Source organism: Tenebrio molitor, chromosome 2 (assembly GCF_963966145.1).
Source record: "Tenebrio molitor chromosome 2, icTenMoli1.1, whole genome shotgun sequence".
NCBI lineage: Eukaryota > Metazoa > Arthropoda > Insecta > Coleoptera > Tenebrionidae > Tenebrio > Tenebrio molitor.
Genome location: NC_091047.1, coordinates 24,137,280 through 24,165,109, shown reverse-complemented (window position 1 = coordinate 24,165,109; position 27,830 = coordinate 24,137,280). Strand labels below are relative to the sequence as shown.

General features: G+C 34.2%; 2 protein-coding genes and 1 long non-coding RNA gene across 8 annotated transcripts in view; 2 read left to right on the top strand and 1 right to left on the bottom strand.

The window, feature by feature from the left end:
• The window catches only part of LOC138123069 (multiple PDZ domain protein-like), a 336,364-nt gene that overhangs the window by 4,487 nt on the left and 304,047 nt on the right, over nucleotides 1-27,830 (top strand). The gene's annotated exons all lie outside the window — the stretch shown is intronic.
• LOC138123076 (uncharacterized) overlaps nucleotides 1-27,830 on the bottom strand; it is a 99,564-nt gene that overhangs the window by 59,285 nt on the left and 12,449 nt on the right. The window lies entirely within an intron of this gene.
• LOC138123873 (uncharacterized) lies at nucleotides 18,422-23,888 on the top strand. Its single transcript, XR_011156932.1, has 4 exons — nucleotides 18,422-21,442; nucleotides 21,500-21,771; nucleotides 21,830-23,092; nucleotides 23,146-23,888. It is a non-coding gene; the product is annotated as an uncharacterized lncRNA (long non-coding RNA).

Here is a 27,830-nt window from a genome sequence, read left to right as displayed (position 1 = left end):
ACCAACACTGCATTTTACCGAGAAAATCAACCGGCAACGTTATGTACTTAGATTTGATTGGTCTAGCATCCTAGTAATATCAAAATTGCCATTATACATTTAGTGTAATTTTGTTTTCACCAACCGAATTCAACAGGTGGTGGTTATTTGGGTTTGGCACGGCCTATATGTAAGAGCGCTGAAACAGGTAACTTAAGAAATTAAAAAGTTTTACATGTGTATTTGAAAATATTTTGACAGCTGTATCTGTCACTAAGAGACTAAGACGACTCTTTAATATCATCGTATAATTTCAAATACGGTGCGATCAATTAAAAAATAAATCGAGTCGGCGTGTTACCTATGGCAACCCATGCTATAGCATAGGCTCCAAAGCAAACTCGATTTATTTTTTAAATGATCGCTCGGTAGAACCAAGGCGGTCTCTATTTTAAAAAATAGAGATCGCCTTGATAGACTCCTATGAGTTTTTTTAGGTCATTAAAATCCTTATTCCTGAAATCCTGAATGATTTCGACAATATATTATTTCCTAATCATTTGTTCCCCGAAAGTATACATTTTTCTCCACTCATTTTGTTTTTGTGATCACGACTTTGATATTTGATATTTTGATATTTTACGAGGAACATTCAGATTTAACCCAGAATTTGGCATAAACACATTAAAAGAATGGTTAAGACTAATTATAACAGTACGGACACAAAGGGTTACGTAAGCAACAAAACTTTGCAATTTGTCCGTGTGTAAAGAAACTGTTGTCGAATTTTAACACCATACATATTTGCGATGACTGTAAACATCGTAAAATTCGTATTCTCAAATAAAAGACACATGACAGTAACCCCTTTGGAATAATACGAGTTTGAGGTGATTTACTGTCGAAACATGATTCGGCTAGTGCGGTGTTCATAAAAGAAAATAAATCAAGTAGCTTGTGCAATTGCAGTGTATTTATTTTTTTCTGCTCTATAGCGTATTGCGGTACCGAGTAACCGAGTCTAAAACTGTCATAAATTTGCCAATTTTTATATGTTTGTTGTTCCCGCAATTACATTTACGTAGGTATTGTTGCGTTTTATGTGTATACATATTCTTCATGTAGTGTTTGTAGTTTCATGAAAAAAATGCCGGTCCATTTAAACGTGAAACTAATTGTGACTCCAATTTTTATAGGATGCAGTGGCGTTCCTACAGTGTAAATATCTTCAATAATTTCATCATTCACTGGCGGTCTTCCCACACGTTACCCTTTTCAACACTTCCAATTGCCACAAATCTATCCACAACTCTTTTAATATGTATATAAAATTACATTGGCTTTTCGTTCTGCAAAATACATACCTACCATTTCAGTAATACAGGGTTATTCTAAATGATTGTAGTCGAAGTAGGCCATGCCCATGTTATTACGTTTTTGCCGCTTTCATGTGAACTGTCAGTTGTGTCGCTGTCACAGTCATTTTTTAGGTGAAAAGTGCGATGATGAGGGTTTTATTTATTTTTGTTAAATTAGAGATTGAATCCAGAAATATTGAGTTGTTCTACAATCAATTTTAAAAATATTGAGTTGTTTTGCACCCAATTTAACACATCATTTTGATGATTTTTTTATGTGGAGCGGCAACCATAAATTTTACCTACATTCAGTTTTCACGCCTACTTCGACTACAATCATTTAGAATAACCCTGTACCGACATTACTATGAGCCTCTACTTATTTATTATATCTTTAGGTCCCGACTAATACATTTGTTACATTTACGAATTCGTAAATCATGACTGTTTTGTTATTCACACTAATGCAAGAAAATGTTTCAACTTTGAGGAAAAGTGTTGTGAGGTGAATAGTAATTACGGGACAGAAAATCACTAGCAAAACAACTAAAATGCTGTAATACTAGAAGTGACGCTGACATTTAATACTTTGATATTAATTTGATAGCTTTGCATACTTATTTCATCCATAAAACTCTAAAGCGGTAAAATTCCACAGTGCATTCTTTTAAAAAAATTGTAACGAGCGTTCAAATACAGTACAACTTCTACCGGGACATTTTTTTAACATTGAACATAGCCCATACTTATTCCCTATGTTCAGTTTTAAAAAACACAGGTCAATGCATGTATGTAATCACGTAACCAAGGTAACGAAAATAAGTACTTGACAGTTTAACAAAATGGTCAAGTTGTTTGAAAAAGAAATACACATAATGCAGTTATTCTATGCCAATCAGAGCATTAGAAATGTGCGTGACATTTCTAATGCAACACCTGATAGACCAATTCCATCAATCGGAACAATTTTTAACATTACATATTTCAAAATCTCTGGTGTTCGGTATAGTTGGTTGCATAGCAACTCACAATGCATTGATCTGTGTTTTTTTAAATTGAACATAGGGAATAAGTATGGACTATGTTCAGAGTTAAAAAATGTCCCGGTATAGTCCGGATAGATATCGGCCACCGGCCGTCCGGACTGAAGGGTTTTCCGGATTAGTGAAGTGTTTTTTTTTTAATCTAATTTATAACGAAAAAAACTAATATTTTTATTAGGAAACATACATTTATTCAGAAAATAAGATGATAAGAGTATATTTTAAGTAAAAAATTCATCCATTTTTTTTTCTTCTTGGCGTTTTCTTTGACCTTTTTCATCAACAGTACGAGTATATCTTGTAAGGGTACCTAGTTGATTTTTTCCGACCCATTTTATACATACCCAAACTGCGCTAATCGCTTCACAGTGTTTTATCCTAGAAACTTCCTCATTTTCACTCTCTTCATCGTCATGTTCATCCTCTTCTTCTTCTTGATTTTTTTTCCAGCTACACGTAGTGTCTTATTTTGTCTTTATTTTTCTTTATATCAGCCAGTGTAGATTCAGGTACACTAAACTTTTCACTCACTCGGCGAATGCTTAACCCTTTGTCAAGAGCCTCTCCTCTAATACTTTACACTTATCAGTAAATGTAATTGTTTTATCGTATCGCTTTGTTGGAGCCATGATATAAGATGTATGTATCAATGCAGGCAAGAAAATACTGAGAGAGATCAACATTCGTATAGATTTCCAGAAGACTTTCTGAGAGAATTCTTGGAGAATTAAAGATTATCAAGCTTTCAAAAGCTTTTCCGAGTTATAAAATAAAACAAATAGCAAACACCTATGTAGAAAACGATTGCTCCATATTTTGTCCGAACTGTAGAGGTTAAAAAAAGTGTCCGAAACGTGAGAGTGTCCGATCTAGAGTGTGTCCGAATTGTCAAAGTTGTATGTAAATTTGTGGAAATTTCCTTAATTCTTTCGATGGTGTCTGAAATACGTATTGAATCGTTCACTTCCACTCTTTCGTTCTACCTTCCTGCTTGACGAAATATTTGACAACTGATGAAGCGACACCCCATGCGGAACCGAAAGCCACCACCAGCCCACTTGAACACATTTTTTTTGGACACTGTTAAGTGCGACTTTTGATTTTTTTTTTTTGATTTTCTTGTAGCAAACAAGAACAAGACAATCCATAATCAAAACCAGCTCGAAACAGATTTAGTGAAAAAATCGCATTTTTTTGACATTAAAATATTTTACAGGTTAATTTTAAAAAATCAAGAATGTACTTTGCTCGTAACCAAGGAAACAAAATGGAGACAGTCGAAACGAAACAGATAAACAAGTCATTCTCATTAAGTCATTACGGTATCGGAGTGTTGTGTACAATTTTTTTTTTGAAAGATTGTGTTAAAAACCATTACATAGTGAACTAATTTCATTACATATGTATATATTTTTTAATAGATTTGTAAGTTGCAGTTATTTCACATTATATTTTGTTGCGTCTACCGAACTGAAGCGACTAGATAGCTTCTTAGGTAACCTCGCGTCATTTGAACTGCAGGACTAGCAGGAGAGTATTCATTTATATTTGATCAGTCACCTTTAGGAAATGTTCAGCGAGGTTGATTTCCGATGGGGGTTCACTTTATAGGTTTAAGTCGCCTCCGGCTGACTCAATTCTGACATGTGCTCGTTTTATAGGGTACTTACCTATCATTCCATATTTATAAATTAGTCAGCTGTCCCAGAATTTATATCTACCAATTTAAAATAAAAAATTAACGAACAATAAAAATATAGGTACGTAATGTATTACATGTCCCAGCTAAATACACGTACACTTTTTTATGACAATTTTAACATTTCCACACTGTTTTATTTAAATCATGTTTAAAACATTTTCTATTTAAAAATTCTCTGTGCTTCCATGTACTCTTCCTGGTGGACTATTCGTAAATATTTAATACGTTGATTTGAATAAGAAACGAAAAATCGAGACATGGTCGACAATGATGTTAAAATTTTCATAGAAATGACGCAGAGCACAGAATCCTTGATTCAAATCTCGATTTTTATTTTAAGAATGTTATCTTTTTTGTAATTTACCTCCATTTTGATTCTCTAATAGACATATTAACGAACGCGACGTCATCATCTGCGATGTCCTTATAACCATTATTTTACGGAACATTTTACGAAAATTTTTAGGTTGGCAAAGCTTGATCCGTCATGCGTGTCAGTTTAAATTACAAAATGTGCAAAGAACTATTTAGCAGGATTTATCAGGCAACAAATTCGCGACCGTATTTTTGGCAATTTCACGTATTTCAACGGGCGTACATGAAAGATCCTCTTCCATATTCGTGTTTTGTGACAGAATTTGGATAAAACAAAAGGCGACTTTGAAGACTTGATCAAATTTTCACTTTTAAAATTAAGACATTACCAACCCCAACTGCGATGGGACAATTATTTATAATAATCCTTTAGTTGCTAGGATCTGCTTTCTCGCCTTTTTTGTGTACCAGTATCATTATTCCCCTTCGCCGTACTTCTTGTATCTTACTTTGTCTAATGATTTTCTTAACTAAAAGCTGTTCAGTCATTTCCTTCTCACCAGATTGAATCAATTCGTTCGCTACTTAGTCTCTCCTGGTGACTTTCGTTAGATCTTCTTCAGTTACCTATAGTGGACCTATTTGCTCTTGTAGGTACTTTCGAAGGTATATTTATATTGTTCCTTGCGATCATAGTAGGTATTGTTTATTCTCAATTCATTATAAGAGGAGAAGTGAGAAGTTTATCATTAATTCTCCGTTCTCATTTAGCACGTTTTCATTAAACCTCTCCTTAACTCCTACTGCTGCTACTGCTGTATTTCCAATTCTGGCGTTATAGTTTCCCATTACTATTATTACTTCGTTGTTTGGTATTTTAGTCGACTACATCCTGAAGTTGGTCATAAAAGTCTTCTTTTTCTTTTGTGGCTTACACTTTTCTGGAGCACATATTTCTATTATATTCCTTCTCTTATTTTGTGATGTTATTTTAACTATTATTATTCTTTTAATCACATACAAGCATTCTTCTGTTGTTTTCTAAAGTCTTGATCATCAATGCTACACCTTCTTTCGCTGTTTGCCTTTTCTCGATTCCATCGTAAGATAATATATAATTTCCTACAAACAATTGACCCTTCCTCTTCTTCTTCGTTTCCTCCAAGGCACAAATCTAAAAAGTGATCAAATAAATTTGTCATCGAGTTATCTATGAATCCGAAATCGTATGTCGATACTTGAACTCCACGCTCCAATAATCACAGCGCGAAACACAGGTTAGATCTCGACATATCAATCGCAAAAGACATACGGATTCAAATCCATGGATGACTCGAATACAAATTAATTTGATCACTCGATATTGAATGTTCTCTGGTTCTTTCTCCATTTCTTGATCTCCTTTGTTTAATGAGCTTATGTCCCAAGTAGTTAAACGCAATATGTCTCTTTTTTTCCAAATTTTCCGTCTTGTTTTCGCATGGATTGTCTTTATTCAATCCATCCTATTCCGATTCGTTAAGACGAGAAGTTTAATTTAAAACACTGCTTAGCTTATGGCTATTACTGTAAATGAGTTAAATGATAATGGGGTAAATTAAAAACATATAAATCGGATGTAAATCGGTTTTCCTGCACACTCATTAACATTCTATACACAGTTTCATTTCTACCCATAAAGAATGATTATTTTTAGTTTTTACCGGAACTCCATGAAGTAAGGCAAAAACATTTAATGGATGTCCGGGATTAGATAAGACGACAAACATACAACACTATAAATTACATTTATCTCAACGTCCACGTTTCAGATTATTGCAACAGCCCTTATTTTGGCAAAAAGGACATATCAAATTCCGGTTTTCGTTGGCGTTTAGACGTCTTTGTGATCGCTTGGCAACATATTGACTAACGGTCGACTTGGCTAAAAATATTGGCAGGGTCGAGTAATACTTGTTACTATTTTTAATGGCTAGTATTTACGTTGTTGTAATAATTGTTTCACCGGTTATTTGAGCCGAAACATTTCAAAATATGTACTTGTAAACAGCACGGTTAGTGCTTTTAAAAATAAGCTTCTTTTAACTTAAATGTAAAGTGCTTTCGAGATATCTGTCGCAGTATTTTTCACAGAAACTGTTAACAGAAAATGATGTTTTATTTAATAATTGTCGGTTATTGGAAAGAACTTAATTTGCTTTTCGAGTTATCATTGAAAATATAAATATTGTCAAGATATTCGTCAAAGAAAAGCAAAGATAAGATGATTTATTTTTAATATTTATTTAATATGAATTTGTAATGCGCTCTGTCAATTAGAGCATTCTATCGTTTCTAGTGCTCTTATTGTGTTCTATTGTTGAAGATTCTTTCTCGATTTAATTCGTCAAAAGATTTCAAAAAAATCGGAAAGTTAATTGCAAAGTTATTAACTTATTAAGATTATAAAACACGATCAAGGAAAAAGCGATAAAGTGCGTTGTGGAAAACAAAACTTCTGAAAACGTGCGGCGCAACTTAATAATCTGTCACTTGTCAATTGTCACGTTAACTTTAATTTTATTTAAAAAATTGTTTTCACTCGGGAACATATTTATTTAACCTCTCTTTTCTTCTTTCAGAAGTTTTGTTTTCCATAGCCGCCCCTTATCTTGTTTTCTGGTGATTAATTAATAATTGCTATATGTAGATGTTAGGGGTGTACGATTTAACTGGTTTTACCAGTTAAATTAGTTACTTTGGTTAATTAGTTCGTGGTCAAATCCGAGTCAAAGAGCCAAACCTGCCAAAAATGATCCTTTATGTGATTTTATGAACTTGTGACTGGTTCAACATTTATTATAGAAAAAAATATATTATTAGAAAATATTTTTATGTTGGCCTCAAACCATTCATCTATACAGGGTTATTCACGTAAGATGACGAGCCTGACCAGGTAAAAATGCAACCCAAACTACATTTTACAAAGCGTACATTGTGTTTTGTTATTTAAAAATTAAATCAAGAATTCAAGAAGGTATTCTATTAGTTTGAAAGGTATATCTGTCATTGCATTTTTCGTTCATATTTAGTATTTGAAAATGTTTTAGCACGATGACATAACCGACAAAATTCTCCATTAAGTTCAAAATCTGTGAACCACTCTTCAAATATTCGTTGCGAGGGCTCAGAATCTCATTATTCCTTTGCTCGTGTACTTATACAGTGGAACTCGGTTAGAACGAACCCGGCTTATAACGAACGCTCGGATATAACGAACAGAATTGAAAGTCCCGTTTGAAAGTCCTATATTATATTAACAAATTTGTTCGGCTATAACGAACCTCGCTTACAACGAACGCTTGCTTTTAACGTCCAATATTTAGGCGCGAAAGCGGTCTACAACTCGGTTATAACGTACGCACGTGCACTTTTTTTACATTCTAGGAAACAATAAACACAGCAAGCGTTGACAAGGCAGTCACTGTTTCTTAGTTTACGTCCGTATGGCCAAAATTACGAGGAAAATACTGGCTATCTTAAAAAAACGGCCCACGCTATAACTTTGCTACTGATAACCAAAATAAAAAAAATTATACAGGAAACGAAATGGCTCTAAAAACATTACAAACCTGAGTGAGCATATAATTTTTATACCATCTACACATTTATGGGCAATGGGCAACTTTTATTTTTCAAATGGTAACCTATTTTTTTTTTATTGATTCTGTTAAAGTTTTTTTTTTCTGATTGTAATGGCATAAGAAAACTACATATGTATACACTTTGATAACAACATTTTCGAGAAAAAAAGGAAAATATGTTGCATCAAAATTAGGTTTATTGTGATATTAATGAAAAAATCAAGTTAACCGACCTCCATTATTCGATGATTTTTATTAATTATAATCAGATAAATAAAATATGCAACATGAAACGTGCGTAAAATTGCCATTTAAGTCCAGCATACTACCAACAAATTTTCGTTTATGAAATAAGGATAAATCTAAGACAGGCTGTATAATGAGAGGGATATTTTCAACGGTGATGAAACGGGATTATTTTATAAATAATAAAATAAATACCAAATAAAACTTTGAAATTCAAAGGTGAAAAATTATGTGGCGGAAAACAGTCCAAAGAACGGCAAACGATTTTTGTTTTGCGCTAATATGACCGGTACCGAGAAGAGGAAACTCTTAGTGACTATTTGAATTAAATAAAATGTTTACCATATTATCTTATGTATACCTATGTAATTATTTATCTTTCTTAATAAATAACGACGTACGGTTAGAACGAACGATCGGATATAACGAACAAATTCTGAAGTCCCTTGAGTGTTCGTTATAACCGAGTTCCACTGTAGTTTCTCTGGAGCAAAAACATTCTTCTTATCTGTAGAGAGCACAAGCGAGGGCATTCCAATCCAATCAAACTGATTAATCGAGCGTAATTAATTTAATTGATCTCACGGATTTTGTACATCTCGCGATTGATCTCGTGGACGATCTAATTAATTCCCGTTAATGACTCAATTAATTTAATTGATCTCGCGATCTTCGCTTTTGATTCCGGTTTGATCGTACCTGATTAATTTAATTGATCCGCGAATTTAATACATTGTGCGTTTTTCAATCAAACGCGAAAACCGCGAGATCAATCAATTTAATTAAAATCGATTCATCAATTTGATGTCAATTTGATTGGCCTACAGCAGAGATATTTTATTTTTTCATTTTGCACAAATCGCACTATAGTATTTTACATTACAAGCCAGGTAAAATGGTTTTCACTACTTGAGCCAGTAAAACCAGTTACCTGGCGTGTCTTGTATAATATTTTATTTGTTACTAAATTGTAAACAACTAAATAAAATTAAAAATGATCAAATTCTGTTTTCTTCCAAATTATTGCTCAAAACTCAGAAACCTTAGAAGTACAATTACTATCACAACGCGCCGTTTGTTCAAATTGTTTATTTCCGTCAAGATTTTTTCTCAAATGAACGTACCAGAAGAAATCAAAAAGGAAGCTATAAACGTGACTTCTAGTTTACTGCCAGCGAAGTCTTCAGCAAGATATGAACGAGAATATGAAGAATTTAAAAATTGGCAGAAAAACAATAACGTAACTGGTGTAACGGAAGACGTTCTTTTGGTGTATCTTCACCAACTATCAGACAAATTTAGCCCCAATTCTTTGTGGTCGAAATGGTCCATGTTAAAAAGCTGCCTGGAAATTAAAGAAACTGCTGAAGTTCGCAGGTTTGTTTTCCTATTACAGACGTTGTCAAAAAGTGATATTTTAACTTGACATTTGTAGATTTCATAAGGTAATTGCTTTTCTCAAGAGAAAAAATGAGCGTTACGTGCCGAAGAAGGCAAGGGTTTTAACAAAAGAGCAAGTGGAAAATTTCTTGTTGAAGCTCCTGATGACTATTGGTTGTTATATAAAGTGATTACAATTTTTGGAATTTTTGGTGCTTGCCGGTGTGACGAGCTTCTCTCGTTGACGGTGAAGGACGTGGAAGATGTTGAGAAATATATTATCGTCACTTTACGGAATACAAAGAATTTAACAACAAGGAGATTTACGATCACAGATGAGGGCTGCAGTTTTCAACCTTGTGTTTTGTACAGAAAATATGCAGCTCTTCGTCCTCGTCAAGCAGACCAATTACGTTTCTTTTTAACCTACCGTAATGGCAAATGTATTTCCCTCAATGTTGGCCAGCACACTATTGGCTGGCGGTGTACCGAAAAAAATTGCAACATACTTAGGGCTACAAGAACCTGAATTATACACAGGTCACTCATTTCGCCGATCAGCAGCAACAATGGTTGTGGATGCAGGTGGAGATATTTTGACACTAAAACATGCGGGAGGATGGAAAAGTAGTGGAATTGCGGAAGGTTATGTGGATGATTCTATCAATAAAAAAATTGAAATTGCGAAAAAAATGTTTCCTGGACGAAACTCAACAGATGTGGCTTCCACTTCGACAAATGTGGCTTCCACTTCGGGAGGTTCTACAATTAATTGTCCAATGACGAGCGAATTCACTTCCGCTTCAGGAATGTTCGACATTAGCGGAAATTCTAATTGTACATTTAATTTTAATTTGTATGAAACAAAGAAATAAAAATGTTCAAATGTTAAAAACGCTACTATCCTTACCAAATTTCAAATTTCTCTACTAACTTGTTAAATTCATAACTGGTCTGCTGTCAATTTAACGCTACTAGCCAGTTAAAATGACTTTTCAACGTCAAGTGACAGTTCGAATAAATGACGTTTACAATTTAGTAACAAATAAAACAATTCACTGGTTGATACTTAAGTGCAATAAGAGGCATCAACTACATTTTATAAATGTATCTCCCAATAAGTTACCATTCCTTGATAGACAGCTTTTCGTTCGTCTACCAACATCTTCAGCTCATGAACCACTTTCGTATATTATTTGCTTGGATGGATGAATATAGATTTAGAAAAAAAATAATTGTCATCAGCAGCTTCAACACCTTTAATTTAATATTGATAATGCTCATTTATTTATTTGGAAAAAAAATAAGTTGTTTTTACACCATTTCCTGTGTTAATAATTCAAGACCAATTAATTACTTCAGGTGTAATATTTTGTAATTTTCCTAGCAACAACTATTACGTTAATGGTGTTATTAATAACTCTCCTAAAAAATTATCCATTTAATTTATAAGTTTTGTGACAATATTTTCCCTGCTTATTTGATCACGACACCTCTTTTAAGAGGTTCTCAACTTAGATATTTTTCTTTAATCTTTTACGTTTTGCTAAATATTTACTTCTTGCCGGTTCAGTGTCTCGGAAAGAGCGTGATTTTAAATCTAATTATCATAATCCCAGTCTGAGGGATGCTAATTACAAACTTGTGATGCCTAAGTTTTGCTCAACTTTATGTACAAGATTATTTACATTTGATGCTTAAATTCCTATAATAAATTTGCAAAACCTTTTTTGAAAAATTTTTAATTTTACATTTGTAAACTTTATTCTTTCTATTTTGTCTACTTTTGATAACCCTACAATACTAAAGCTTTTTTAATTGTTCGTTTAATCTCATAACGAGCTTGTTATATTTAAATCAACAAGATAACCACAAACATTCACTGTAGAAACTTTCAGTTATTAGAACAAGACAACAAGCAACTTACTACTGAACTAATAAATTGTTAGAATTGAGTCGTAAAAAGTGTGCAAGTTTCTATCAAAATTGATAATGATGACATTGCAATATTTGAACGCGAGTGAGCCATCTAAAGTGTAAAAGGGGGCGTGAATCTGTAACAGGTGTTATAATTTGGGAAGCAATTCATTTCGCCGTGGAAAGGCCATCTACAAAATTAATTTTTTATATTTCCCCGAGGAAATACTAAATCTCTCAACGCACAGGTGGTTAAAAACTATTTGAACCGCCACATTTAAATCTTCATCCCTTTTCTTCATTATTGAGGCAGAGAAGGACCGATTCCATCTGTTACAAAGGGTCAGATCTAGGTAGCAAAGTGTTTTTCCATTGCCCAACCAGATCACGTAACTTAGCGTATCCAGATTCGTTAGTGCAGGAGTTTTGGAGAGAAAAGGGTTGCGTCCTCGCCACCTCCCTCGAGGCGTTCCTTGCACGTATAAATTTACATTCGTGTCCAATATTTTCCGGCAGTCCTGTATTTATACGTCGGGCGAGTGTTTTATTTGGGAATTTTCTGTTCAATTTCCCGTAACATCCGCTGTGTCTGATCTGGATCGAGGAGTAGAAGCTTTCTTTACTAAATTGGCTCACGTCTGAAATCCCGAGATTCATCTAGGACGTCTTATTTCGTCAATATTTTAGGATCGTCCCGGGGGGAAGCGACCCGAAGGGGATGGTATCGAATTAAGACGCTGAAGTATATTGTTTACTGCATTTCGGTAAGGTAACCGCACCGAAAATAAAATCTCGTTCGGGGAACATCAGGACGTTGAAATTCGGTAATTTGTTGATGTTTACCCGGTAGCGTCCTCAGAGGGACGAAGGGGATGGGGGTGCGGTTGTAAATCTTCGTTGTGCTGTCATATTGTAATTCCTTTAAGGAATCGCGGCAACGCCATCGCTGGGGGTGTTACGCAAAATCAATAAAAAGAAAAATCAGATTTAATACTTAATAGTTGATTTTTAGGCGAACAATAACCAAAAGAAGACTGTGAGCTCTTTTGTCCAGACTTTTGTCAGGATTCTTCTGTAAATGGGCTCGATATTAAATTAATGACAAAATAAGACAACACTTTTCCGTTTTTCTCATTCATTACTGTCACTTTTATTGTTTTGTGAAATATTCATTTTTAATGGTTTTCAAGTCAAGGACGTTATTGACTGTGACGCTACTCATGTAAAAACATAAATGTGTTCTACAAATCGTTTGCTACCTAGATTTTATTATATCGGGTGTTCATTTATATTTCTCCTCAAAGTTGGCGTTGAAGAGTCGATGTGAACGCACCACGGATTACAGATCACGGAGCATTTTTCTTCATTTTCAGCTGAACCAGTTGAATTTATTTGCTAAAGCAAACTACAGTTACTCAAGAGGGCAACTACCTTGTTGTGTTTTTAAAATGGTTTTCCGTAATTTATTTGCAAAAGTTTTGTATTTGCGAAGCAATCGGAGATAATATTAGATCGAGAAGTTGTGACGCATAGTAGTTATGTCATCGACCCTCAGAACATTAAGAAAACTTATCGAACCAAACGAAGCAATTTCTGATAAAAAAAACTTGGAACTCGTTCGCATCCAGAAATAGTAATAGAGATAAGTGAAACTTCATGGCAACTCCGTCATCTTCCATATCTCCAAACTTGTATCGGTCTGTTGAATGTGTCGTTTGTTGCTACATAACACAACAAATTTTTACTTTGACGTGTTGAACATTCTGTTTGCACTTAGAAAGATGAAGGACAGCAACTTGGAACAAACACTAACTCGGTAACGTCTCGACGTTGGTTCTGACGTCACGTCCTTCTTAAACATGGAAATTAATGAAATAAATCCTTCAAGAGTTCGTTCCAACTCGCAACATCTAATTTAACACAGACCACTCGACGAGGTTAGTGGAACATCAACAGCAGAAGAAACTTGGTGTACTGTAGGAATTCCATAAATCAGGACGGACGTTAAGTCGTTTTTCGTGCCAGTAGTGGAGTCTCTCTTTTGCGGCAAGCATAAATAAATTTTTAATAATGCTGCGTTAATTTTAATCTAATTTAGAACAGTTCGAGCAGAAAGGAAGTTACGAGCCGACGCTCTGGCTGAATTCAATAATTAATACCTATAAATTTGCAATATTAAAGCTACCTGGGTGGGGAGCAGAACGATGGATATTATTAGGGGAGTGAAGTGAGTACAAGTATAGTAAAGGACGACGGTTTTCACAAGAAAAGAGTATTGGAGGGAACATTTTAGAACGAGAAATTTTCTCTTAAAAAACCTGGTTAATGAATTCGAGGCTTCGATTTCGTAATCGAGAAAATTTGAATGGGAATTCAAAGAATTGGAAAATAATGCAAAGAGTCAAAAAGTGTCTTTTAGAATTAGAATTTTGTTGCCAATTAATGGCTGTGATTATTAAAATAAAAATTAGTAATACATTAACAACAATTACTGTGTTTTTCCAATTTTACATCAACTTTTGCTGCTTTTTTAAATTCTATTAAAGCATTTACTTTTGTCTATTTGCTAGTTTAGTTTTTCAACTTTATTTATCTTGTAGGTAAACACTATTACTATAAAAAATAGATCACGACATCCAGGCCGGATTTATTTATCGTTACGGATATTTCTTCTTTGAAAGTATATTATATTTTTTTATATTGATTTATACGTTCTATTCTCTCGGCGGCCACCCATCCCAACGTGTAGGATGTTACTTCACTCCACTGAGTGAATGATGATAGCGCTACCATAGTAGTTAGGCCGCCCTATTATTATTATTATTAATATCAATAAAAAAAAGTAAACATTTTTTGCATTGTGAAACATTCCGAATGCCTTTATACAGGGTGTCCCAAAATTTGCGTATACACTACTTACTACCTTATCGAGGATGTTTAAATGTACATGAAAAAAATATGGAAAAAATGTTTTATCATTATTATATTAACGGTAATACAATGTAAACAAAGATATATTCGTACATCATTACCTTGCAATGTTACCGTAGTGGATTTTAAATTATTTTTTCGATTTCCAAAGCTTCTAAATTCTCTATTATGCAGGATTAGATATTGGTAGTGAGTGATCTTGTACTTGCGATAATATGTACAATTAAAGGTACCTGTCATGACAATTTCATACATATATTTCAAAATAATTGACCTGTTAAGTGCCACTTTCAAAGACCGCCGAATCAGCAAATAAGTCCAATAGAATTTTTTTTAACATTTTTCTGACGTTTACGGTAATCTCTTCTACACCGTAGTGCACCGTTAGTACGCCATTTTTGGAACAGCCTGTATGTATGTTTGATTAAATTGTCTTATATCGTGTAATTTCTCTAATTTGTCTACAGAGGCTATTTCCTTTATTCTCTATAATGTAACAGTGAAAGTAGAAAAATCAATGAATGTCAGTAGTAACTACCAAAAGCATCGATTTGTTTGGTTATATAGTCAGTAACGACTGAATGTGTACCGCACATTACGTTGGGACGGGTATTTGAGAGACCGTGCGATAAAAACAGGAAGTCATGACTATTGTGGTTCAGTTGGCACCCTTAGTTTAAATATTGCTGATCTGATGCCAAAGAAATACATTTAAAGTTGACTTCATTACTATCTGGCTGGTAGAGTTACCTTCTAGTACTTTCTGCTTATACAGTTGGCAGGTTTGATGTTTTGCTCGTACGGATATTTAACACATTTTTATATGTTTGAGAGTTCAGTCAAATATGTATCATAAATAATTATAAGAAAATACATCTCTTACAAATAGATACAAAGAGATAAGGGGTGGCTACGACTTTGACAGTGTCAGACTTTTCGTATATGCCGTTCACGCAGGAGGCCGCGATATTTTTTTGTTAGATTGGCGTCAGGTCCTGTCATATGACGTTTCGTTTTTAAATATTCGCATTGTTGTCAATTCCGTCATTAATTTAGTTAATAAGAATTTACCCAGAACTGCCCTACAAATATGTATGTTTCATTTCAATTACAATTTTACGATTATTGTTCCTAATGCGTTCAATTATTTAAAAAATGTAACAACTTGGGAGCAGTGTTCGGTTGAATTATAACCTAAAATAGATTTATTAAGACAAATCACAATACTGCCAACTAAAATGTCAGATTTTCATAGATAGTCCGAATTTGAAATAATCGTGAATGGTTTATATCTTTGCTAACTCACCTAATAAACGTCAAACAACTGTCACTATGAATTATATTTCAACGCAAATACGGTGTTTCCAATAACGGAGAATGAACATACATAAAGCGCTGTTGTCTGTTTGACCGATTTTCGGCAACAATTTCCAAATTTAAATTGAAACAGATATATGCAACCAAAAATACTTTCATGCATCCAGAGCATCTGATCGTCTAGATTTGGAAAATACATCCAAAATCTCAAAGATGGCTTCTTTGGTCTAAATATGGTCTAAATAATTGTTGATCGCACGGTATAAATAAATGAGAACAATTATTTTGTTTTGTCAAATGTACCAAGTGTATCAAATCAAAATAGTAAGATGTGTTAATTGTATAAAATGTATTTTAGAATGTGTTAATGATATTTCGGAAAATTCAAATGAATTGCAGAAAAGGTGAATTGTATTTCAGAAAATATTATTTGTATTTCAGAAATTAATAATTAAATTAAGACATAATATGCAAAAACTCATGATCGGGTTCCACAAGTTAGAGGCATTGGCGTTGTCGAACAAAGACTTCTTTACTTGGAACAAATTATAGATTTGGCTAAAGACACAATTTTTGGAGGAGATTGTGCCAGAGCAGTAAGTACAACATACAACTATTTTATTGTGCTGCCATAGTTGCAATTGACATGTTAAGTTGACGATTAGCGTGCGGCAATGAAAATGAGAATTTGAGAAAACTCTAAAGCTGCAATGGACAAACGAGAAATCTAAGGCAAGAAAAAATAAACTAATTGTGGCAAATCAAGTGTTACTGAAAGACAATTATATCTCCATTAAAGCCTTAGTTATACGAGGGTCATCCAGAAACTAAGGTTACAAGGGCTCCTGAGGCCGGGGGAAATTTTTTGTTTCAAAGTTGGCACACCTGGCATGTAGGGGGGATCCTAGTTGTCAGTTTGTTTGGTCCTGCGTGTTTGTCGGCCATTTTGTTCAGTCACAATAAATTTTTCCGATGGAGAGGTCGTCGCGCGCTCCCGCCACCTCCGTTTTGCTCAGGACGGAGAAGCTTTTCTGGATTCTATCGTGACGGGGGAATGAGACGTCGGTGTGTCACTACACCCCAGAATCCAAAAGACAATCTTTTAGTGGCGTCATTCATTTTCCCCAGCCACCAGAATGTTCAAGACGAACCATTCAGCCGGAAAAGTCATGTCATCTGTTTTTGGGACCGTAAGGAGTTCTTTTTGGTGGATTTTATGCCAAAAAATGCAGAGGCTTACTGCAATACCCTAAAAAAAAAAAACTCAGATAAGCCGGAAGGGGAATGCTGACCCGGGGAGTCACCCTCCTGCATGACCACGTCAGGCCCCATAGCGCGCCAGTTTCACAGGAGCTGCTGACATCGTTTGGATGGGATATTGTCACCCACCCCCCCTATTCACACGACTTGGCGCCTCGTACATTTGGATTTTAATGTACAGTGGCTTTGTCTACAAATTTTTTGATGTGTGAAGAAATTTCCATTTTTTAAAATACGAGTTTGAATTTCAAATTCGATCACTGACAGATTGACATTTGACATATTTAGTGATAAATTGACTATAGTCGTTTTCAGTGACATCCGTGCTGTCACAATGACAGTATGTTGGCATTACTTGCTGTTTCAGTTTAGTAATTTTGAATTTCCTAACTAGACAATTTAGCTTGACGCGGCAAATTGACAAATTCAAATTATTTTCTATAATTTCAAACAAATCAAAGAAAATATGTACTTAGTCTGATTTGAATTCCGAGGATGACCTAGTTTAACCATGTTTTACACCATGTTGAAGACTGAGTTTTATTATTTGTTATTGATGTTGATGTTTCACCATAACCTCAATTTCTTGTTTGACATTTTTTTAACTATGATTTGCTTATACTCTGAATCCTGGTTATGAATTTGTGTGTACTATTGGGGACACGGAAAATGGGGCAGATGTGTCATTCAGTTGTCAAAATTTCTAAACCATACCTTAGCTACTCATAACCAAGCTTAAGTTAATTTGACAGTTTTTTTGAAAATATCAATCATAATGACAGTAAAGATGCATTTACATTGACACTTTTTGAAATGACAATAGCAGACTGCCCAGGATTCCATGTCCCTCATTGTACAATCTGCACCAACATGTTAAAAATGATACTGAGAGCACGGATGTCGTTGAAAACGACTATATATCCTGTTCACGTTGGATTGAACATCAGTGGTGCAAATCGCACACCTTTGGCATTAACTTTCATATGAGTTGTCATAGTAACAGGTTAGGTCATTTGCACCACTGATGTTCAATCCAACGTGAACAGATATTAACAATATAATTTTGTTTAAGTAATATTTATTATTCTAATGATTCAAAAATATGTTTTGTTATAAAAGGCAGCACAAAAAATATTGTATGGTACTCTTGTGAAAACTCCATTGCTTTACTCACTCACATAAAGCGCTCGACTGCGTCTCGCGCCATATTACCGTTCGTAATGCAATGGATGCTCCCTCTTTAGCAATGCAAATGTGCAAGTAGGGCATTGACAGTGCTGTGTTACCATCTTTTCAATAAACTTAGTTATTGTATTATTATTTCAACGGTACGACCTCTCGTAGAACCTTTTAATTAAATAAAATAAGTAATACAACACGACGTTAGATCGATTGGTTTTTATATTTCCATAATTGTTTGGTTTCGTATTTTTTGCAAAAATATCATCCCCGGAGAAAAATAAACCAGGATACCATCTCGGAAATTTTACAATACGAAGAGATGACATTTAGAATTGATTACATTTTTGTTATTGCCCCTGCTGCTACAACGTCAACGTGGCGAACAAAATTTAGTTAATAATCTGGACTGGTGTGAACATGTAAAACGTAATGTAACGACTCTCTGAAGAAAAAAGACAAACACAACGTTGCTTTGTTTCCGACAATAGTGAACTGACGCCGGTCCTGCAATTGTGGGGTATTAAAAATAATGACCCCTCCGCAAACAACGAGATGGTCTCGTTTTATTGTACCCCAAAGTGATTAATTCCATTGCACGGTGTACACTGTTGTTATTTTTAGAGCTTGATTGCTGCAACGTTATTACCGTCGCCGTCGTTCGAAATTTGCGAGAAATTTCCTTAATAACGGCCAGGTCCGGCTTTTAAAAATGCAAATTGCCAGTTCGCATGTGTGCAGCAGGGGGAGCACAAATCAACGAGGAGTCGCACAGGAAATTAACGAAATATGGAGGGCCCGTTGATGTCATTCGACTCTTTAAAATTTTCACAGAACGTTTGAATCGGGACATGATCGATCAGATCGGACAGTCGATAGTCGAAAATCGTGATATTTTGGTAAATATTTAGGGTGTCGATCTCAATGGGCGCGGAGGCGGTGGGCGCCGACTTCTTCGTGGGAGTGCTGATGAGGCGTCCTTATTTTTATTTTCTTCTCGTTTTAGTTTTCAATTTTCTGGCTCGACGCAAATTGCGTTGTTTAAGATAAAGCGGGAGAAGTGTAATTTTGAACATGTGCGCCGGCTATCACATCCGCGAGAACTCTGCAAGAATTAATTTATAATTAGGTTTCCGCCTACGTGACGTGTATACTTCTAATCAGTTTATTGTACAAGATAATGTAGCTAATTTAGTGTAAATATTAAACGCGGTTGGTTTGTTAATTAAAATCAGGACGGCGAAAGGAGTTGTTTGTTTTGATTTTGTTGTTTGAAGGTTTGATACGGTAATAATTGATTACAGTTCATTTCAAAGGAAAATGTTTTATTGGTCTAATTAGCAAACAGGAATAATGATCTAATGGTTGCGTCCCGTCATCTCTTGTAAATAGGTACACAATTGTAATTACACCGGTTTACAAAGTGCGTTTTCCATGGTCATTGAATTTCAGTGGTCTTTGCTTACTGAAAATAGTGAGCAAAGATGGCAATTGAATTACTAGCGAGGAAAAAATATTTTCTCACTAGTGAGCAAAGTGAATGTTTTGCGAGTTTGTCTATAGAGGGCGTCAAATATGTTGTACTGAAAGTTTTTTAATCTGTTTTTAAAATATTTTCTGAATATGTATTAATAACTAAAGCTTGTCTTTTTTTGACTGCCCGAAATTTCAATTCCGCGACTCTATTTTATGATCAAATCAGATTCAACACGAGTGAGCAAACGTGCATTTAATCACTCGTAAGGTTGGGGTCCTCGCCTTCGGCTCAGACGCCCAACTTCCGCACTTGCACTACTTTGCTCACTTGTATTGTATTTTTTTAAAAGGAATATCTCCTAAACGGCACAAGCAAATTCAATGCGGTCTTTTGCAAACGAAAGACAATACATAGATGTAGTGGCGAACCTGGTTGTTTTGACTATGGCAGTTACGTACATAAAGTTATCTCTATTTATCAGGGATCATGAAATAAAAAGTTGTTGCCGAAGAATTTTTTGGTGGTAGTAGGTAATAGCAATAGCAGAATGCACAGATGAATCAGAGAATTTTTATTTTTTACATTGTGTCTTTCCACTCTTCAAAATAATCAATCAAAATGTTTTCCTCAATGTTTCCAAAATGTAATAATCTTTTCGACTAATGCAATTACCTTTTTCAAAGTGGTGGAGAACAGTCGTGTTCGAACTATTATTTTATCTTAAAATGGAATGTATGATAAAATGACTTAAGATATGGTATACTGAATCAACGAAGATACCCATAGCTTTAACAATTGCGGAAAATTCCAGTCAATATTTTATTGTTCATCATACCGTGTATTTAGTAGATGGTTCAAACATTAACAACAGTTGATGAACATTCAGTGGGAAATTTTTCTCCATGCTAACTCTAACATTAATTATGTTCAAGTCTTTTTTGTTGTACTCCAATTTCTTGGCAAAAATATATTCTGTGAGATTCCCTACTTTTATCAAGCATTTTATTTATAATTTCCTGTAGGCAATTTTCGCATATACAGTAATATAAACTGGTTAAATGATATTTTCAATAGTAATACAACGAGTGGGTACGAAATTTCCGGCAATTTCGTACCCACGAGTTTGTATTCGGCATGACAATTCACCGAGCGAAGATTGAAAAATTTAATGAAAGAAATACTTGAATAGTAGTTTGTGATTTACAAAAGGTTGTTATAGCAATTCGTCAATAAACAGTGAAAATTTCAAAAAACGAAAACGACATAAAGGCAAAATTCGGTCCTTGGTGGTTGTTTCTCTGTGGTTGTTTCTGCATTCGTGAATTGTTTCCTTCCCCTTTCCTTCCCACGATGGCTGAAAGATTTGGAAACGCGGAGAACAAATAAATAAACGAAGCAATACGAAATTTAGTGCCAGTAAACACCTTGAAAACACATCGCTCGTGCTGGACACAGTTTGAGGAATTTTGCTCCCAAGGTGGCTATTCGCTAGATCAAGTTTTGCCGATTGAAGAACTTAACAATATTCTGAAAGATTATGGCTTCAATATGAAGAAAAAAAGTGGAGAGGATTACAAAGAGACAGTAGTAAAAGTATTATGGAACACAACGGCCAAAGCTTTACAGGAAATGTATTACAATAAGTTTAAAATTAAGTTCAATCCTTTCAAGCAAGAAATGCAAGGGACGTTAGAAGATTAATATTGCAAGCTGATGTAAGTAAGCGGAAAGTAAGCTCAGCAGCACTAATAATACTTAAAGAATACTTAAAGATGGTTAAATTATGGGATGAAGAAACGCCTCATGGTTTACAACACAAATTCTTCCTGATTGTTGCACGAGAATTAGCCTGGAGAGGTAATGAGGCGGCAAATTGTCTTGTGAGTTTCTTCCGAGAAGAACAAGAAAGAAACAATTTTGGAGATTTGACTGGTCGATTGGAGTACAATCCGATACTTTCAAAAACACACCAAGGAGGCTGCCATTCCTTAAGCGAAAGCAAATGGTTGGTGCCAAACATGTCATCTGACTTGTGTCCAGTAAGGTAAATTTACTTAAAAACTAAAATTTAAGGCAAGAACTAATTACATAATCAATTACAGGCTATTTAAGAAACTGTTATCAAAAAGAAGCGACCGAATAAAAACGGACAGAATGTTTCTTAGTGTCAATCATGGGTAGACTCCAGAAAATAAGGCTGCCGCTTGGTTTAAAAATTGTCCCGCAGGAATTAATGAGCTAGGAAAGTGGTTGAAAGACAGTGCTCAAAAAGCAGGTCTGGATACGAAAAGACCAATCATTCAGCACGCTCAAGTGCGGTCACAATGTTGGCAAGTTCTGGAATGGGTGAACAAGAACTAATTAAAATAACAGGCCATAGTTCTGGAGCATCGATCAAGCCGTACTTGCAGCTCAATGAGGAACACCACTCACGTCCGATACAATGTTTTAGAGATAAAGCAGCGACAACTTCAGAACCAGTTCTTGCCAAGAAGAATGAAGAAATTACGTCGACATCATCGGGTACAAATAATGTTTATAATAGTTGTATTTTTAATTTTGGTACTAATGCTTTGAATAAATAAAATAGAAAATAAAATATCCTAGTGGAAACATTTTGTTGGAAATTTTTGGTGGCAATTTTCACTAGTGAAAATTTCCGCGGCAATTTTTTTAAAACAAACGTGATTGGTCCGTACTGAGCAATTTCGTAAATCTGATTGGTCGAGAGAATGCGAGTTGAATTGTCACTGGTATTATCTGAAATCAGTTAATAGTTATTTATGCATTAAGAGCATAATTTTGCATTTTGCTGCTCGCATCGTCATATTGATGCCAGAGGCGCTAGCCGAGGGCATTAAGACGATAAGAGCAGCAAAATGCAATTTATGCTCGTAATGCATACAAAATTTTATGCGCTGCCCTCAAAAACTGAAAAAACCAACACAAAAATTTCCTTGGTATTAATTTAAACAAAGTAGCCAAAGATTGATAATTTTTCCAAACTACCGTAACTACGAAATTTTGTAAACAAGTGGCAGACATTTGCTTTTGTGTGCAAAAGATTTTTCAATTTAGCTGAAAATGGTAAGAAGACTACACAGTACACTGAAGATGTTTATCTCGCTTACTTTTTTGAAAAATCCAACAACTACAAGTCTTCGAGTTTGTGGAGTTTTTACTCTATGTTAAGAAGCACCTTGCTAGTAAGAAATGGAATAGACATCAGCAAATACTTAAAACTTGAAGCATATTTAAAGCGACAATGTGATACTTACAAACCTAAAAAGTCAAAAGTCCTTTCAAAAAGCGAAATTGACAAATTTATTACGGAAGCACCAGATGATACGTATTTAATGATCAAGGTAAATTACTTTGTTGCTTTTATATTTCAATAGTTAATTTGTAATTATTCTAGGTTGCTGTAATCGTAGGAATTGCCGGTGCTTGCAGATCGCAAGAGTTGTGCTTTTTAACAACAAAAGAAATTGAGGATTTGGGCTCTGCGATACTGATAAGACTAACAGAAACTAAAACAAAAGTATCAAGACGGTTTACTATAATACAAAATGAGCAAAATTTCTTAGGACTTTTCCGCAAGTACTTTGTTTTGCAGCCTCCACATACTAAACATAATCGATTCTTCATTTTTTACAAAAATGGGAAATGTTCCACGCAACCCGTAGGCAGAAATACGTTTGGAAACATTCCATCAAAAGTAGCAACATATTTGAACCTTCCCGACCCCAAATCTTATACCGGACATTGTTTGCGTCGCAGTTCCGCTACTTTACTTGCAGATTCTGGTGGAGATATTACAGACTTAAAACGTCACGGAGGTTGGCGTTCTGGTACATACAATCGCAGAAGGATATATAGAAGATAATATTCAAAACAAGCTCAAGATAGCCGAAAAAATTCAAGGGAAACGTCAACATGAAAAAACAGTAGTCCCATCAACATCCAGTGCTTTTTCAAATGACTACACTGAAGAACCCGAGGATAAGAAAAGTAAAGGAGTTTCCATTCTTCAGACAAATGCGGAGTTGAACATTCAAAATCGACAGAATCAAATATTTTCAGAAAAAATCAATTTACCTTCGATTGTAATTAATAGTTGTAACAATGCTAAAGTAGAAGTAAATTTTTCGTTTAATTAAATTGTTACTTTATTAAGAAATACGCAATTTCATGTAATAGAATTTTCTTTAGAGCATAAAAATTACGCCAATGCTTTAGAGCAATAAATTACCCTTTTATGCACTCTAATGAGGTAAATAAAACGGTCAAAATTGCTTGGCAGCGCATAAATTATATTTCCATGTTGTAGGACAATAGCTTTGATATGAAAGCCATCAAAACCGGTTTTAGTACTATGTGACGGTATATTGTTTAAGTGCTTAAGAGCTAGTAATATTCCAATACTTTTGTATTTAAATATGGAGTTTTATATTTAGATTAACTTTTTCCTCTAGACAGACCTTCATATTGATTGAAAAAAATATATAACACAATTTAAGAAGGTAGTCACCCTGTATTAGCTTATACAGGGCGTATCTGAAATGGGTGTGTTAATTTTAACACGTAGTAGAGCTCGTTAAATAAAACGTTTTTTCTATTTGATTTTTTTTTACGAAAAAGCGTTACAAATTTAAAATTTGGAATAAATTAGCTATCAAAGTGTATACCCGCCTTACCCGCCTATGGGTAAGGGCGAAAATTTTCTGTTGTGATAGAAACGGGGCCTTGTCAAAAAAATTACATTGTTAATTACTAGTTAATTATACAAAACCCCTCGTTTGGTAAAAAATTGGGGGCAAAAAATCTTGGAAATCTTTTGCGAATTTTGCAAAATGTTATAGAGAAAAGTTTCATAAATTGGCGAATTATTCCACTGGTTAAAATTAACATAAGTATTTCAGATACACTATCGAAAAAAAATCAATAAATAGTTAAATTAGTTAATCAATTAATTAATTATTAATTAATTAAATCAATACGCGGGAAATACCTTTCTATTTTTGTTTAGTAATTTTATTTTTGTAGGGGTTGTTAATGTTGTAATAGACTTTGATAAATTACCCATTATAGCACAACATCAAGAATATAGGAATTCAGTAAATAATACGGTGCGATCAATTAAAAAATAAATCGAGTCGGCGTGTTACCTATGGCAACCCATGCTATAGCATAGGCTCCAAAGCAAACTCGATTTATTTTTTAAATGATCGCTCGGTATTATAGTCATTAATACTAGGATGGTTTACTATTGTACATGTGTACAATACACATTTGTTTTATTTCTCGTTAATTAAATGTCAAAAGTTTTATCACATGATGAGTAAATTCTCAAGTAGAGTTAATAAAATGTTGGCAAAGTAGAAAATACCGTGCGATAAAAAAAACAATAAATCGAGTAAGCCATGACTATCGTGGTTCAGTTGGCAGCCATGGTTTAAATATTTAAGTCCTGTAACCTCTAATAGAGAACCTTGACTGCTGCCAAATGTAGCAGTATTTGAACTGGTGCTGTTAACTGAACCATGATGATTATGGTTCACTCGATTTTTTTTTTGATCGCCCCATACGTTTTTACAAGTAAATATGAAATCTTGACTATCATTTGTCATATTTACGTTTACTTTACTCAAATTATGTCTTGATTTCAATTCAGGAACTCTTGGTACTCTTTGCTTGAAGAATCCAAAATGAAAATTAATTATCTTCCAAATTTAGCGCTACAATCACAGGAGAGTAATAATTTCGTCAGCGTCGAATAATATTGATGGATGTGTAAATAATGAACTGATTGGGGTAACAATATTAAAAACGTACTCGTGAAACTTTGATGTGTGACCGTCCAATCAATAGGGCCCTAAAATATTTAGCGTAGATAAAGAACTTATCAAATATGCATTAATGACAATAAGCTTAAATGGTTTTATCGATAACCAACACTTGATGACATTTTGTCGTAACGTCACGGTAATGTTATCCTAATTTAACTACAGCACAAAATATTTACGATGGATATCCAATAATACGACGCTTTCAGTGGTAGTTCAGCATAAATTTCTTTTACGCTTTCAGCGATGAGTAGAGCTTTGTGTGTTAATTTGATACCTAATAAACCGTATATGAACGAATTACTGAACGCAGAATTCAGTGTGCAGAGAGTGTCAAAACTTTGATATTAATGAACAAATGCTATGAAAAAAGTTGTGGTAATTACGCTGGAATTAATTATTAACTTGATTGATTAAAACTTTATTAGCTACTTCGCCTCTTTCGCAGGATGCATTATTCATTAATAATTAAGAGTAGCAAGAATTTTCACGAAAAGGGAAATAAAAGAAAACAAAGGTGAATATTAATGCTGAATATTCTAACCAGTGGCAGCTCGTCAATTCGTAAATGGGGGAGGCGGAAATAATCGGGATATATATGCCGTTCACGATTATTTTAAACACGCAGGAGGCCGCGATATTTTTTTGTTAGATTGGCGTCTGGTCCTGTCATATGACGTTTCGTTTTAAAATATTCGCATTGTTGTCAATTCCGTCATTAATTTAGTTAATAAGAATTTACCCAGAACTGCCCTACAAATATGTATGTTTCATTTCAATTACAATTTTACGATTATTGTTCCTAATGCGTTCAATTATTTAAAAAATGTAACAACTTGGGAGCAGTGTTCGGTTGAATTATAACCTAAAATAGATTTATTAAGACAAATCACAATACTGCCAACTAAAATGTCAGATTTTCATAGATAGTACGAATTTGAAATAATCGTGAATGGTTTATATGTACATATACAGGCTGTTTGATAAAAAATGCCTCAACCCATAACTTTTTTATTTGTTATCCGATTTCAATTAACAAAAAACCAAAGATATGGTTTTTCATGCGCTACGAAGCAGCCATAACATATATTTTTTTTGGCGTTATTTTCAATGGCTAACGATAGTCAACTTTTTTTTTTAAATGGACACATGTAGTTTTTTAGGCTCAGTCTGCTAGAGTTTTTTTTTCTGAATCTAATGATGTATTAAAAGTTATTGTTTTAGGTTTTAAAAACAAAATGTCATTAAGACAATTCGAATGTTAGAATTTTTTTTTTGTGTAAATTATATCGTCTTAACCAACCTATTTGATTGGTAACAAGAAAATGTAATGGGCGGGGCAGATAAAATGTTACGTTGTCCTTAGTATAATTAGGTATTAATAGTTAATGCTTTATCTTCAATGGTAAAACCCATTTTACCACATATTCTGGGATAATTGTTGCTTACAATTACAGTAAACGTCTGTAAACTTTGCCGAAATCGAAAAGTTGTTTTCTAGATTAACACAGCACATCGTTGACGTTTCATTGACATTTCCGCAAAAAATTTGCTTACCAGTGGCGTCGCGTTTGGCAATAAAGCTCGCAATTTACCCATTTTTACGAATCTAAAATGTTGCATTTGATTATAATTTTTTTCCAATATGAGATAATAATAATAAAATGTATACTTATTATAATTCCAACGCCTAAAATTCAGGAGATATGATTTATTAGCTTATTATTACAAATTGTCTACGCTCATGCATTGATCGCTTATTTGCGTAGAATTCGGCTACGACATAACCGATAATGATAACATTGGATAAATTACATATTTTTTATGTAGATTTTTTTTAAATACCTAAATAGTTCGTTGTAGTTTTCGCAGAGCGATTCATCTTCGGGATGATCACATGAATGAGTAGAATGCATCGAGTGGTGTATTATGTATGTATTATGCTTCAAAACACCATTTTACCTTCCCTGCCAGTGTTTGCAAATTTGGAAGATTAGAAGGTTTCTCCCAATTCTCTTATAAATAATTTATGCGTAAATATGTGTATCTAGCTGGTAGAAGCAGGAACAGAGTCTGCTTCCGGCTACGTTTACATGTATGTAATTTGAAGCGATATGCTCGTAATTTTACACGTTTATATGTACTTACGTTAAAAAACAGAAAACTATTGTAACATTTCGCGCTTTGGGATGCAACTTATAAATATGTTCTTGTTTTCTCTTCGATGGTGTTTTTACAAAAAATATGAAACAAAAAT